This window comes from Numida meleagris, chromosome 2 (assembly GCF_002078875.1).
Source record: "Numida meleagris isolate 19003 breed g44 Domestic line chromosome 2, NumMel1.0, whole genome shotgun sequence".
NCBI lineage: Eukaryota > Metazoa > Chordata > Aves > Galliformes > Numididae > Numida > Numida meleagris.
In genome coordinates this window covers 56,789,198-56,805,611 of record NC_034410.1, presented here as the reverse complement: position 1 = coordinate 56,805,611, position 16,414 = coordinate 56,789,198, and the positions used below count along the sequence as shown (strand labels likewise).

Below are 16,414 nucleotides of genomic sequence, written 5' to 3'. Positions count from 1 at the left end.
CATAAATCTCTATTCACCCCTTTGCACGAAGCACTCAGCCATTGTGGGCACAGCACAGCAAACCCAGTGTGCATCCCCTAGCACTAACAGCCACTTCAGGTGGGCTGAGATGGTGTCCATGTGATACAAGAGAGCCAGAGCTGGCTGGGTCCTCCTGGATGCTGGTGGGAGTGCCACAGCACATGGGCAGCCCCAGCCTTTCTCCCAGGGAGCAGAGGGCAGTGACTGCACCACTCCCTTTGCTCTAACAGCCAGGAGACCATAAGGGCTTCAGGTCCTGGCTCAGGGAGGCTGTGATTCCTGCAAGCGGAGGGCATGCTGGAATGTTCCTGTTAGCTTTTGAAATGCTGATGCTGGCTGTCCAGTGTTGCTGTCTGTGTCTGATGGGAAGCATGCACCAGTACTCAGGGCTCTGTAGTTTGGGCTCATGGTGTTTGCAAGCTTGGTTTGTCAGAGCTAAATATTTCTGGTCATGTTTCCAAGTAAACAGTAGACACCCCTTTGAACTGTCACAGTTTGGAGAAAAAAAAAAAACTATGTCTGAGCTTTGAAGTGTGTCCTTCTATCTTCTGCCTCCCTGCCCCTGCTGACACCAGGTCCATCCTGCCAGAGGAGCATCCTCCAGGTGCAGCATGTAGAAATGAAGGAGGGGAATTCTGACCTCAGAAACCCTGCCCGGCCAGGCCACAATGCCCGGGCTTGTTGACAGAAGGCAGTAGATAGTTCAGTGCAGCCAGGACTCATCTGTGGGGCTCTGGCATGTCTCTGGAGTGAGGGGGCTGGGCAGGAGCCTCTACACAGTCACAGTAGTTCTGCTCTGTGATGGGCGACAGCTCATTAAGCTGTCACAGCTCTATGGCAACAGAGTGCATGGCATCCACATCTAAAGCAAACACAGGGGCTTTGTTCACATTTGTTCTTACTAATATACCAGTGCAGCTCAGCACACCTCCTCTGGAGCTTGGGACGTTTCAGATTGCAGAATAAGCTCTGTCTGCCTCTGCAGGGACACTTTCATCAGGTTTCTCATTGCTGTGCCCAGCCCATACCCAGATGCAGAGGGTTAGCCTTGCCACCCTCTGGAGCTGTGTGTAGGCAGCAGAGCGGCCTTTACGGTGCCTTTGTACCAAGACCGCCTTACTGAGCTTCGTGTAGGCCCTGATCTCAACATGCAGGGAGATCTCCGTGTTCTGTGGAGGAAGTAGCTGGAACAACCAAAATACAGTTGCTCAGCATGGATCTTAGGAAGATGAGGGGACTTCTGGCCTTCAGGCATTGGAGTTTCTATGGCAAGGGGATGATCCAGTTCTTCAACTGAGTGTATACAACTTGGATATCATCCAGTCTGACCTCTCCCAGGTTCCATCTGGGTGTTTGAACAGTTAGATTATCTTTGGCAGCTAGGAATGTATTTTTTATTTTTTATTCCAAAGTGAATATTGATGTTCAGCAGGTTATCAAAACACAAGCTTATATTGCTGCAAAGAATCCACTGCTGTATTCTTTCCAGAGTGAAGTCTTGAATTGCTTCTCATCTTGGGGAACAGAACAGTAAATAATGTGGGGGACAGATTCAAATACAGTCTTGCAGTGAGCAGGTCTGTAAATACAGATGTTTTAGGAAAGAATCTTTATGAAGGATCTGTTATGCACAGGCTTCCCAGACGTTGCAATGGGTTGCACCTTTAAGATGTTGTGCAGCTCATGTCCTTAATAGAAGTGCCACTTTTCTTGTAAGGATTAAATCTTCTTACCCAAACACAAACTTTCTTCCCACAGTCTTCTCTTCGCAGGTGTGTGCGGTGTCTGTGCCATTCAGGTCTCCTACTCAGAGTAGTATTTACTGGCTCCAGGTTAGACTTCATTCCTGGTTCTGTCCATCTCCTGCCATTGTCTTTTTCCTTCCAAGGTGCTCATGCAAGGAAGCTGGCTGACACTGAGTTTCTTAAACTGTTAAGAGAGGTGCAGTTGCAGGCCTTGGTGTAGCACATAAACGTGGGACCCAACCATAGTAAAGGGTTTGCTGGACTGAGCACATCCCATTTCCCTGTCATGACATATACTGTGTGCCATATCGACAAGCATTTGGTTTTAGCATAGGTAATCACTGATATATTCTTCTAAGTGAGATTCATTGATGCTGATTGCATTTACTGCATAAATTACTTCATTATTAAAATCAGGTCATTTGAGCCCCAAAACCATTAGCATGCAAACTATTAGCATAATTTCATAAGCTAATAAATCAAGCGCAGGAAAAGAATTAAGTGGTTCCTAGTGATAAGTGTTTCTTCAGAGATTAAGAAACACAATTTTCTTATGCATATATTAACATTTTAAAAGTGAATTCATGCAAAAGCAATTTTTTCTGCATATATAAAACTGATGTTTAATAATCTTTATACTCAGCCTCCAGAGCTCCTTCAAAATTAATGTTTTTCTCAAATCACTGTACAGTAATTTGGAGTTGAACCAGCTAGTCTGTTTTGATATACTCTACCTGTAAAATTCTTCATGCTTTTATTAAATAGACAAAGTTAGGAAATAAAACAAGCCAAGATATGATTTAGAAGAAAAATAGCTTGGATTCATCCTAGATAATGAAATGTTCATCCAAGGTAAACTTAGTATTCTTAATCCTAAGCAGTACCAAATGAAAGTGTAATTATCTCCATAACTGCAATCTAGAACTACAGTTGTAGTCTTATTAGAATGATGCATTAAAATTGATTTAATTTCCATTTCTTATGTAATAGAATGTAATATTGGCCAGAATAACACAAAGAGATGGGCTCTTCTATTCACTTCACTGACTAGATTCAAACTAATATCGCAATACAACTGTAATTATTTGGATACACAAAAGTTGCATGGAAATAAAGCAAATTCCAAAGTAAGTGAAACTGTAATAATCAGCAGATGACACTGCGTAGGAATTTTGTGTTACAAGGTGTCCATGATTTATGTATATTTAGTTGGTTTTGTTTTCCATCTCCTAGCCTACTGTTTTGGGTTGTTTGGTATAGTTTTTTTTTCAATATGAGCCCCTCAATGATATGTTCCGAGGAATAAGAGAATGTGGTGTTTTCAGTATGGCACTCACCATACTGAGTATTTTGGATCTTCTGGTTTGTAAAACAGTAACATAACCTTAATATTTTCTAACCCACATGCTGGGGGGAAAAAAATGCTCAGTAGTTGCTTGTGTTTGCTGCTGTTTAATGACAAGCTTGACTAAGACAACACTGCACTGAGAACTACCTCTTTGAGGTGTGTTGCTGCCCATCTCCCTGCACCAGTTCACCATGAGGCCAGACACGGACCACAGCTAGCACAAGGGAGATTACATGCAAGAGGAGAAGTGCAAGGACACTTCTTTCATGGCAGCTGGTTATTTTATCAGCTTTACTACAACTTGAAGCCACAGCCTCAGACACAGTAGAACCAGTGCTGTCCCAAGCGCAGCATTAGCGGTTTCCTGTGAGCAGAGATGGTGGGACAGTCACCAGGCAGCCTGCGTGGAAGAGGAGGCCAAAAGAAACATTGTGAGTACTCTTGCCACAAGATGTGTAGATCTTGTATATTGAGTGAAGTGGACCTGTGGCTCAGAAGATCAAGTATTAGTTATGTAAATAAGGAGGAAGTGGTGCACTGTCATTGTGCAGTTTTCCGTGGCTGTTGTTCTTTTTCCTGTGATCCTTTCTGTCTTCTGTATTCCTGTCAGGACATTGTAAATCTCCCAAATAATTAAAGTGTTCCATAACTTTCCCCATCAGCATCTTATTCCCTAGTTATGGTCTCTTTTGCATTCTTTCTTTTTAAAGCAGATATTGAATTACTGCTGCTCCTGGCAGGTCATCAGCTTGTTTGGAGGCTGTATGGGCTGTTGTATATGCATGAATCATTTGTATCAGTTGTAGACTCTCCAGGACTATGTTTCAGGTACTTTTTCAGAAGGGTTTATCAAAACTCACTTCCAGGTCATAAACTTGTTTTTCAATATTTGTGTTACTAATTGCACAGAGGAGATGATGCAACTAGCACAGGCAGCTGAAAACACCCATGTGAAATGGTATTTATGAAAATTTTCTAATCAAAATTTGAGAATGGTTATGAAGTTTGGCAGTGTTACTTTCTGTATTAATGAAGCTGAATATAAAAAAGATTTGAAATCTGGTCTGGACAAATTGGCATGAGTTATGAGTTTTTACAATACAACAGTCCCACCTGAAATCAAATGGAGGCTATTGTTCAAATGCAAAACCTGACTTGATATCTCTGTTCATTTATAATATAATGCTGTTGAAGTTAAAGAACATTACCTGAATAAAATTCCTGGGTCAGGATTTTATTTACATGTATGAATATGTGTAAAAACAAGAATTTGCATTTCCAGGATCCTTCCGTTGTTTTTCTCAGACAACGGTGGTATTTTACTTTTCACAATGCTAGCTAATGTCTTTAGTGTGGAGCACCCAGCATGAAAGACCTAACTTGGCCAAGCAATGTGCTTGCTTTCCAGAAGTCTGTGAAGAGGAAGGTTCCTGCAGGCAGAGATCTGTGCACTGCCCCCAGGCTCCTGCTCTGAATGTGCCTTGGAGGACTTTCTCCACTTACTGGAAAGAAAATGTAAGGAGACTTTCAGTGGGCAAAATAAAGGCATCTCTGCTTGTGTGAATGCTCACCGTGAGCGCGACAGAGCAACACACGTGAACTACAGAATCTGTTTCACTACTTTTTTCACAGTCAGTCATACTGTCACCTTTTCTTTTTCAATGTATTGATCTGCTTCTCCTGTAAACAGTGACCCCTTGTGAAGAGGTGGAAGTAATATATAGTATGAAATTAGTTTCTGATATGCCTTTTTCTCAAGGCTCACTGAGCTGAGGAAAAGGGTATTTTAAAAAGCAGACTTTGAATAATGCTTTATTCATTACACTAAATAGCTTATTCATTTACTAATCCGACCACTTCTAACTACTGCTCACTCATTGTATTCTCTCTGACTCATGAAGGAAGAAAACAGAGACAAGTAGGCTGTGTTGTCTGTGCCTGGCAATTACGGTGCACATCAGTGGTGACAGGATGAGCGGAAGTTCAAATCTGATGTATTCCATTAATTCAAGAAACTGCTTTGTATGAAAATGCACAGAGGGCAGCACTTAGCACACATAGTTCAGAGCCAGGAAGGCTGAGGCATTCAGCTGTAGATGTACTCAGTTACTTCCTGCCATCACCTTCCATCCCATGAAATCCAAGCTACTTAAGAAAATCCTGAGCTCTTGCAGATTTTCTTCTGGAAAAATGACATTGTCACCAAGATCTTTCAAATGGCAATAACAGCTGTTGTTTGTTGTTTATTCTTTCAAGAATCTCTCTTTAGAACACAAAACAAATGCTTCATTTTCCTCCAGGAGAGAAAATTGTGTGGAGGAGGAAAACTTACGTAAGAAGCAGTGCTATAAAGTTGCTCCAAAAATGTCAAACGTACATCTGTTCTTCAGAACAAAAATTGGAATTTTCTGTTTTATTCTCCTGGTAAACCACCAGATACAGTATTTTAATTAGAAGTAAGTAACTTTAGATGACTGAGACAGAAAATGGACCATGCAACAGGGGTTTTCCAGGAGAGATGTCACTTCCAAAGTCTGTCAAGACCACCACGAAAATCTCTGTGGCTATTTCAGTGACTTGTTCTGTTACCAAATCTGCCCACTTCTTAAACTAGCTAGCCAGTTCACTCACTGCTCCATTTTGGAATGGGAAAATATTTAAGAACAAAATTGGGGAATAGCACTTGTTTTTAAAAAAAGTCTACAAACACCAGTACATATGAAAGTGTGTGACTACTGATGAACAAAGCTTTTGTGTCAAAGAAGAGTTCAAGAAAACAAGGATTTAACATAGTGTTCCTACTTTGTCATATAGATCTTGTGCTGCAAATTTGGAATTATGGTTTTGAAGGTGATGGTAGAGTTTATGCAAGTGCCTGTTTTTCTTTCCTATTTTCTTTTGTAACTTTAAACAGACAAAAAGCCATTCATTTTTTCTGAATGCATTTTAACATTTCGGTGGTGATGGTGGTCTTAAATATCAAGGTAAGAACGTGAGTTTTTTGAGGCAAACTTATTCAAATGGAATCCAGATGCTAACTCAAGACTTCAAAATTTTCTGTTAAAATATATGCAAAGCAATGTAATTTAATATTTTTAAGGTATCAGAATAATGTTCTTATGCTGTTCTGTGCTGTTTTGTGAATCGCTCACTGTGACTGGTAAAGAATCTTGCTCCTTTTCATTTCAGGTGATCTGCAGTTCAAGGTTCTTCCTCAAGAAATAATTCTAAGAAGATTTAATAAAATTGGAAGAAATTACTAAGGTAGGCTGCAGAGAACAAAGAGAAGTTCTCCATTAAGACCAGAAACTAGGCCCACAGGGTTTAGGTGCATCGCTTTAAAGTATCTCCTATATATTGTATATTTGGGATAATCTCAGCCTCTAAAACACATGAAAATCTATCTGTGGCCTGTATTTCAAATAAAAATGCTACCAAATTACTCTAACACTACAGAGTGTTTTTAAACTAACCAATATTTATGATTTGATCATTTGTGAACGTGACACTCTCTTATTTCAACTAACTCTATGGGCATTTGGGAGCTATTTCTGAACCAAGAAACTTCTTCCTCACTTTCCTGATACCTCTGGATCTGGGGTATCAGTTTTGAAAGATTTAACATTTAAATGAAAATATAAGGTCTACAAGCCTATGCATTGTCATGACAGAGGAAGTCTTACCTTACACTACAGTCAAATATTAATGCAGCACAGAACTACATTTTAGGAAATCTGAGGAACAGGTACACTGACAAGTTTATTATACCTGATGTAAATGCAGTGTTACACTTTTGATTACACAGCCTTCGCTAGTGGACCAACGTCAGCCAGACTGTTAAAATATTTACCAATAGGATGTGTCCTTTCTTGTTCTTTATGTCTTGCTGTTGGAAACTGAAGTATGAAACCTCTGTTTCCTGTCTGTTCTAAATGAGAATAGCTAAGTGTGTGGAAAAATACAGATCATGGCCTGAACAGGCAACTAGGCCGTGAGGTAGGTCTCATATTGGCTTAGGAACGCAAACTGCCTCTATCTTCTGGATGCAGCTAGAAGAAACTCACTTGAGAGAAACTGCTCTGTAGTAACTAAGTATCCTTGCTTTCTGCCAATGACTCCGCTTATATTGAATAAATGCTGTATTGTCTGCTGCTGTTATACGTATGGCCATACTACTAATGGTTTGTGTGGACATCTTGTCAGCCAGCCACCACCAGTATTTGTTGGAGGTAATCCCAATGTGGACATTCTACCAGCTGGCCACCACCAGTAATGAGGACTTGGGGGAGAGTCTACCAGCCAGCCCCCCGGTAACATGAGTACCTCTCTGTTAAACTGCTGAATGTTAACTTGCCTCTGCATACTTTCTTCAGGATGGGTAAACCTTACACAGAAGAGTTGGCATTTTTGCGTTACACCAAATAAGGTAAAATCAAGTTAGTGATGCAAATCCAACTTCCATAAACTAAGGGGCATTAAACCACTTCTTTGTCATTTTGTTTCTTCAGTACTGCAGCTGTAGACTTGCTGAAGGACTGAACTCGCTTATTATTATTGATTGCTCTTAAGTTTCATGTATTTTAGACAAATTGCAAGAGTGAGAAAACAGAGTGGCTGTGGCTTCCATGTCTTTGGAGGTATTCAAAACCCAGCTGGGCATGGTGCTGAGCAACCCTCATGGACCCTACTTGGAGTATGACTTGACCATCTCCAAGGGTCCTTTCCCATCTCAGCCATTCCAAGATTCTGTGTGGACATGTTGCTGTTGTCAAGCTGTTAGTGAAGAAATAAGAGCAAAATTTTAATCTTTAAAATTTCCCCTGCCATCATCTTATTTACAGAACTGAATACGTTAAGATGAGCTTTTAATTATTGGATTATCCTTTCTGTAACACAGTGAAATGTTCAAATATAAGACCTTTCAAAGGGGGCATTCAGATGTTATGCCAGCAATTCCTCTGTAGAACTCAGAATCAGTTGCCAATTAAATGGTTATTGACTTTATCTTTGGTCTACAAGAAACTTCCCTGCCAGATCTCTGATTTTTCATTTTTAATGACTTACAACATACTCCTTTTGACAATGTTTACTGTTGTCTTTATTTCCCTTTGCTGGTTCCAGTGTACTGTAAGATGTTAAAAAGTGAATTTAGCCATAAATGACATAAGCCTTTTCAGTAGTCTTAGTATTTTGACCAGACTGGCTTATTTGATATCTCTGTTCAAATGTTCAGAATTTGCTTTCTTGCTGAATAAGCCAGATGTTTGATATCTGTTTAAGAAGAGCTGTATCCACTTAATGGAAGCATGCAAAGATGCAGGGCACTGGAAAGCAGCAAAACTTCTCCTAATTTAGTCCACTGTCTGTATTTATCGCTGTTGTTCTGTGTGTGCCTTCCCTCCCACCCCAGCTGCCAACACACAGATGGCATTCCCAGCAAAGTAAACAATTCGGATTCAGTGCACTACTTGTGGTCTGGAAATGTGAGCAGATTACTGGGAGAAGGGAGGAAGGGAAGGGCTAGCTTTACATGTTTCAGGACAAGTTCTGCCCTGAATTCTACCCAGTCACTGCAGGGAGGTCCTGGTGGCTACCAGGGTGAGGGGTCAAGAGAAGGTCTGGTACTGTACACTCTTCATAAATTTTGAGGCTTGGATTTAAATTTCCATCCTATGCAATTATTTAGTTCTAGCATTTTAGCTTTAAATAATTAAAAGGGCTGGAAAAAAAAATAGGTATTGTTTGCCTTAGAAACCAAGTGAAAACAATGAGGAAGAAGAAGGCACCTCTGCAAAGTTGTTACGATTAACCCCAGACAAACAGTGGAACATTTGCAGTGTCTATGAACAGATGTCTAATGACAAGCAAACAAAACAGTTATTCTTAAGTAATGACTTATCTCTGGTTTATTTTTAAAGGCCTTTTACTCAGTCCTTTCATATTAGTCATTTCGGTATGCTTATAATATTGTATGCTAGCCTCAGTGTTTAGTTAGAAACATGACTGTCTGAGGTTGGATACAAGAGGAAAGGAGAGACAGAGTACTTTTTAAACTAAAGGATAACATAGCCACAGATGCCCAAATTTTTTTTCTTTAGAAATTCTGCTTTCAGGTGCCTGTAAATTTTTCAGGCTTTCCTTTCCCAAAGCAGAGTATGCCCCGGAGTAAAAAAAAGCTTCAGATAAAATGATTTTGCTGAACAGTGACTAAGAGAAAATGTCACTGTTTTAGGCATCTTAAAAATATGCCTGCAACTGTTCTGTTGAGAAGCTCTAGTACCTCCATGTGTTGCAATGAGGAGTTGACATTTGGCACATCTGACAGCAGGATTTTTTTGGTCATTTTTTTAAAACTCATTCAAAATATTACTCACCGTTGAAATTTCTTAAAAATATCAGTTCATAAATGCACAGTGGAGTTCTTACTGCTCAGCTGCAGTGGGGCCGCTGAAGCATCAGATCTGAGAGCAGAGACAGATGTCCTTTCCAGTGACTCAGACTAGATTTAAGCAGGTATTGGCCCATCTGCTGGGTACTGCTCCTGAATCTCAGATGTCGTAGATGATTATCTGAATGCTAAAACTCAGATTCAGTGCAAATGCAGGAAAGCAGTGCCATTCACTGACAATGCTATCTGAACAGTCCCCAGCTGCTCATTCCCAGTCTATACTGTCCTTCAGTTGACCTTGTAAAATTGTTTATGGGGCTGCATGACAACCTGGATCAGATGCTCTCCACCCTCCCTCCTCTCAAAAAAAAAAAAAAAAAAAAAAAAAAAAGGGGGGGGGAGCCAAAAAGAAAGCTCCAGTTATTCTTAACCTGAACGCTTCCAATACAGAGATGATTGCAAATAGATTTGCTAGACAGCAACTGTCTGTGCCCTTAGATATCAATAAGAGTGAGACTGTCTTTTCCATGCACTGATTTTTTCTCTTGCTTTTTATGTGCATGTATTGTAAGCAGACCAAACTGTATTTGCACCTGCAGTGCAGTTAGGACAGAAAAGTGAGCAGCTGAGGGCTGGCATTCCCCCTTCAGAAGGCAGAGAATTGTGGCTGGTAATCCCCTGAGCTGCCACTGTAGGGTTTGATAAAACCTATAAAGCTTCTCTGGCAGAGAAGCTTCATGTTCTACCACCTTAAAAGGGAACTAAGAAGTGTTAATAGTGTTTATGTATAAAGTCAAAGTCTCTACTGGGGCCATGAGCACTTTGTTATGCACAAGAAATGCATTGATGTTTCTGTCTAGAACCACAAGCAAAATTCTTTACTGACCAGGAGGGAATTTTTGTAATCTATTTGAATAATATCCTCTTAATTAGAATCAGAAAACACAGGACTATCGGACTTCATAATCAATCAGCTAGTGATAATGCAAAGATCCCTCATTTTCCCTTGGGCACACCACTGAAAAAACAGGCTTGTATTTTTAAATAGAAATTGGGTTTGAGAAAGTAGTATAAAGGTGTTTTTCTTTGTGCGCTACAAAGAGTTTCAATGGTGGGAATAATTTTGGTGCACCGTTGCTTGCTGTTGCTTTCCACAGGGAGCCCACAGGGAGTCTGTGAAGTTTTTATAAGAGGCCTGTGAAAATTTACCTGTGAAAATTCAGGGAGTTTTGATTTGCTTTGTAAAGCTCTGCTCTTCTGCTGGGACAAAAGAAAAAAAAGAAAAGAAAACTAGGAGCCTGCAAAAAAAGTATATGTTTATGCTGTAAATGACTGCATGCTAACACCTCTGTAGTCAGGTACGTGTGTTTGCCCACTGTGGTTTTACTCATCTCCTGAGTTCTCAGGTAGATTTCTAAGTGATCTGAACTCTCAAGATGCCAACAAAAGAAAACTCAAATTTATTTAATGAATACATAGAGTTTAAATAGACATATAAACTGGGAAACAAAATGGAATGACAATGACTTTAAATAAATACAAAAAAAAAAAAAAAAAAAACACCCAAACCAAACAAGCTGTGTTTCATTCTCCTGTCTAATTAAATTTTTTGAGAACTCCCTTTTTGAAAACCATATGGGGCACAGATTTCATAGTCATCTGGGAACGAGTTAGATATGTGTCTGCGTATTATTCAAGTTCTAGCTGATTAAGACACTGCGTATACCAGAAGTTTCCTGTGATAATTGTAAGGTCTATCATGGACAGCAAAAGTAGACTGGAACTTTTAGACAAAATGATTTTCATCCAAAAACACATCTATTTGTCTAAGCCAAAACTTTGTAGGAAGAGGATCAAGTAAGATTTCAAAACACTGAAAAACTGAATTAGATAAAACATGTTTTTAACACTTCAAAGATTTTGTTTTCTCAAAAATGGTTTTTAGTTGCAAAATATACGCTAATTCTAGTGCAATCCAAATGTTCTTAAATAACATAAATGAAATATTGCCATTGACACTTTTGACATTATCATTTTCAGCTCTGTAACTTTGTCAAGGTTTTAATTTCTTATATCTTTTTTTTTCTCTCAGTTCAGGAAAGGGATCTTTTCACAAGGTGGGAAACAGTCCAAATTCAGCCCTAATTCAGTCCCTTATGGTATACAGAACTTGGTAGAAGGAAATAAAGGAGAACTGCATCAGCACCCCAGGAAAAAAAAAAAAAAGAGGTATTGTTCTCCTTTCCCTTTACATCTGTTCCCTAGCCTTTAATCATCCATTATCAGCTATAGTTCTGCTATGATTATTATCAGATATCTATTTCAGTGAGTATAGCGTAATGGTAATGAATAATCTGGATCTATTGTTTAAGCAACTGTTAATGATTCTACTCAATGTCTAAATGAAAACAAAATTTTTTCTGTTCCTTCAAGCAGGATTATTTATTTTATATATGTTATAGATAAATGTTTACAGATTAATCCTTTTTAAAAATGGGAAACTTTTGCATGTTTGTGTACCTCTCTGATATAATAATGAAAATGTACCTTTTGTTATTTTGTAGTTGTTTTTATTTCAAGATTACACAGAAAGAAACCTAGCATGTTGACTATGGTTCGTTAGGGAACAATAGAAAGGTTCTCTCCCATTCTATGTCCTGAAAAAAATACTGGTTTACCTCAAGTTATGAGATATGCTAAATGACTACAATTCTGCTTCACTGGTTGAAAATGCAAAAATTTGTATGTTATTGCATTTTATTTCAAAGCAATCTTTTCTTATTCGTTATAAGTTTATTTTTTTAGAGTAGTTATATGACCTAGAAATTATAGTGTCTGAAAGTGGACAGTTGTGAGATATCAAATCTCAAGCTTCCACTGGGAATATATATAGAAGAAGCAAGTGTGATTAGGAATATTTTGTTGAGGATATGGGAAAAAGGGAACAGGTTTCTGTCCTTCTTGGGAAAGAGCACTGTGAGAATTTCTGACAGCAGAAGTTGAATGAGACAGAAACAGGAGGGCTGAGGTTAAGAGTATTACTGAATTTGGTCAAAGAATTCATTTGTGGATAAACATGGAACTCTTAAAAGGCCTTACAACTTCAATAGACCTGAGATCTGGTTACATTGAAGCAAATGATGAACCTCCTGAAAGCATCCTGTCACTGGAGCTGTTTGTCAGGTGGAAGAACCTCTGAGGGCCCTTGAAAACAAAAGTCACCAGACAGCAGCTAGGTAATATCTTTGTTGTTGGCTGTGTGAATTTTGAGGTGACACTTGATTTAGAAAATATCTAGGCTTAACTGTAAATAACTCTTCCAGCATTTCACTAAAGAAAGAGTTGACAACTGGACTTTACAATGTTCACTTGCAAGTGCCAGCAGTGGGACAACTCCTCCTTGCCTGACTCAGATTCAGAGACGCTTTGGGTTGCCCCAGGCCCAAGAAAGCCCAATAGTGTGTACTGCTATCCATGAGCTCATTGAAAAAGGTGATTTCCTCAAGGCAGAATTTACAATTTTGCTATGTTAGCCAACATGGTACACATGTTGGGTAGATCCTCGGCTGCTGTGACTTCTCATAATTCTGTGGAACTTGGTGAAGTCTGAGCAATCTATACAATGTGAGGATTTCACCTATATAAGAAGTATCAAATAATGTTTTACGTTCAGTCATTTTTCATGACAGAGGGCTGACTTGACCTTTTTATAGGACTTAGGTAAATATAGAATTAATTCAGTTAGTGGTTTTTTGTTTGTTTAATAAGATGGGAGTTCTATGATTTTTACACATTCATATACTCACCATTTACTATGAATTCATCCACTTGCAGAGCTTGATATGTACGTGATTTGACAATGAAGATTCTTTCTGTGTAAGGACAAATTCCAATTTTCTTGTAACTTCACCCACTGAGAGGATAAGAGCATTCTTTTTCTTTTACAGACTTGAAGAGTTATTTTCCATCATCTCATCTGTGGTGGCACTTTTTTCTTGAAGATTTAAAGGCTAGATGAAAATTTAATCCTACTTTATCTTCTCTTTATGTTACTTGCGGAGTCTGCTCTTAGTTATCTTCTCCTGATATTTTTCGTCTTAGATCTGTTTGATGTCCTTTATCTGACTCATGTTCTTCAGGTTGACCCTCAGAAGATTCTCTACAAACTGCAGGAATTATTTAAAAACAGGATGCAGGAAGAGCCATTCCAGCTTAGACTAAAACAGACCATCTAGCCCAGTATCATGGCTTCAAAAGTGAAGAGAAATGGTGAGAAGTGGATGATTACTGAAGATTATAATAAAATGGCAAGCATGCAGTAATATCTACCCACCTTATCTTCCCAGCTTCCAGTGATACAACATCCTGAGGCTGCCTCTTTGCATTTAATATGTCCTGATGGATGAGTTTGTCCAAGAGATTTTTAATCCATATCAGATTCTGTAAACCTCAACATTTTGTGGCAAGGAAATTCAAAGTTGCCTAACTGCTGTATGAGGCAACGCTTCTGGTTTTATTTGTCTTGACTAATTATATGATGCCTCGTTTACTGTCTACTGTGATACAAAAACTCCTGTTCCCTCAGTCACCTGTCTTTGCTACTCATGATTTTAGAAAGCTCTTATACTTCCATCCAAGCTGACAGATTGTAGTTTCAGTTGTTCGTAGTCTTGGAAAACTGTTACTGTTCAATTTGTACTATACAAAGAAAGATGGCAACAGAAGAACCACCTTGATTTTATTACAAATGAGAATGCAAGTTATTTACTCAGTTCGCTTCCATGATCTTACCTCTGTGTGCCTCTTTTTTACCTTAGCAATCTGTTGGTCCTGCTAAGTGGCAGGTGACCTGTTTGCTGTGGAAAAGGATTAACTGTAAGTGTTTGATAGTCCTTTTGAGTCATATGTTTTATGTTCTCTTTTCAACCTTCAACTTCTTGAGGAATGTGATCTTTTCCAATAAATTTCTTTACTCTCTGTTTAAGCACGGCAGCTTTTTCTCAAGTGTTTACTCTGAGAATTAAAGGTGCTAGGAAGTATATTCCTCTTGGGCTGTCAATTCTTACACATCTTTTACAGGCTACCACTTTTCCTACTTTTCTCCTCTTAAATTTAATCACTGCCATAGAGGATTTCTTTTTGGTTTTGCTCATATATGCATAATAAGTTTGATTTCATCGCAATTTACTGTAATTCAACTGTTGATATGGAAAGACTTAAATGATCGTGTTCAAGTGCTTCCATGTCGCTAGCAGCTGGTGAGCATCCATAGCTTATCCCACAGAGTGCAACCAGTGCGTCCCCTGACAGTACCCTCCCAGCTGCCCTGCTGCATGGGACCACAATGTGCAAGGCTTTTAGCCACCTGCTGCAATATTTTGGAGCACTAATGCTGCAGTGCTAGCTTTCCAAGGAGGCTGGAATTTACAGTTTCCCTCTGAACAAACTTCTGGACTAGGTCCATCTGCAACATCTTTGTGAAACTGCAGTACAGGTAGAATAGCTGCATGGGCCGCTGCATGGGAAACACAAACTGCAAATTCAGGAAAATAATCTGTTAAGAATGCTACCAAATGAATTTGCCATTTTTTCCTTGTACTTTTGCTCTTGATTGATGGACTGATCTTGTCTGAGTGTACCTTGAAAGGCTCTGTCAGTTCAGTAGGCAAGAAAAACAAGATAAAAGATATTGACTTGTAACTGCATTTGCAGCAATGAGTGGTAACCTGAAGGAGAAAATCACAGAACTGCAGAACCACAGAATTGTAGGGGTTGGAAGGGACCTCTGAGGATCATCTAGTCTAATCCCCTACTAAGGCAGTTTCCCTACAGTAAATTGCACAGGAAAGCATCCAGTTTGAATAATTCCAGAGAAGGAGAATCCACAACCTGTCTGAGCATCCTGTTCCAGTGCTCTGTAACCCTCAAAGTAAAGAAGTCTTCTCTCATGTTCAGAAGGTACTTTCTGGTTTCCAGTTTGTGCCTGTTGTCACTGGGCATCAACTTGACTCCGCCACTTTATAAGCATTGATAAAATACCCTCTCAGCCTCTTCTCCAGGCTGAGCAATCTGAGATCTCTCAGCCTTTTCTCGTAAGGGAGATGCTCCAGGCCCCTAGCCATCTTTGTGGCCCTCTGCTGGACTCTCTCTATAAGTTCACTGTTGATCTTGAACTGAGGAGCCCAGAACTGGACCCGGTACTCCAGATGTGACTTCACCAGGGCAGAGTAGAGGGAGAGGATCACCTTCTTGACCTGCTGGCCACACTCTTTCTTTAATGCACCCCAGGATACCACTGGTGGTCTTGGCCACAAGGGCACACTGTTGCCTTGTGGTCAACTGTTGTCCACCAGGACACCCAGGTCCTTCTCAGTAGAGCTTCTTCCCAGCAGGTCAGCCCCTAACCTGTACTGATGCATGCAGTTTTTATTCCCCAGGCGTAGCACTCTACACTCATCCTTGTGAAGCTCATAAGTTTCCTCTCCACTCAGCTCTCCAGCCCGTCTAGATCTTGCTGAATGGCAGCACAGCCAGAAAAAAGGCAGTAAATTATTATATGTTGCTGGAGGAAATTAAAACTTGAAAAAAAAAAAATCTTTTTTCCTGAATTTGCATATTGGAGAAGCTGGAGAAATATATTCAAAAGAAAACTTGCATCCTTGATGTAACTGTGGTATTAATAGTACGGTTGCAGGGCTGAGCCTTGCTTACAAAATGCAGAATTTATTTTATTTTCAGCTTTTGCAATAATATATTTCCTTCAGCAATATGTAGACAAACTGTAGGAACTACCTCCATTTCCCTTTAAATGTGCCCCACATTACAAACTGCATGTAGGGGGATATGAGAGCCATTCAGACTTTGCTGGCTTGCTTTAAAAAAGGGAAGGGCCAAGCTCTATTTCAGGACAGG

At 39.6% G+C, this 16,414-nt stretch overlaps 1 long non-coding RNA gene across 2 annotated transcripts; it reads left to right on the top strand.

Annotated features, from left to right (window-relative positions):
- LOC110394971 lies at positions 959-12,098 on the top strand. Of its 2 annotated transcripts, XR_002436070.1 has the most exons (6): positions 959-3,545; positions 4,523-4,629; positions 6,304-6,378; positions 7,488-7,540; positions 10,660-10,860; positions 11,595-12,098. It is a non-coding gene; the product is annotated as an uncharacterized LOC110394971 (long non-coding RNA). The 2 variants fall into 2 exon arrangements; XR_002436071.1 differs by lacking the exon at positions 7,488-7,540.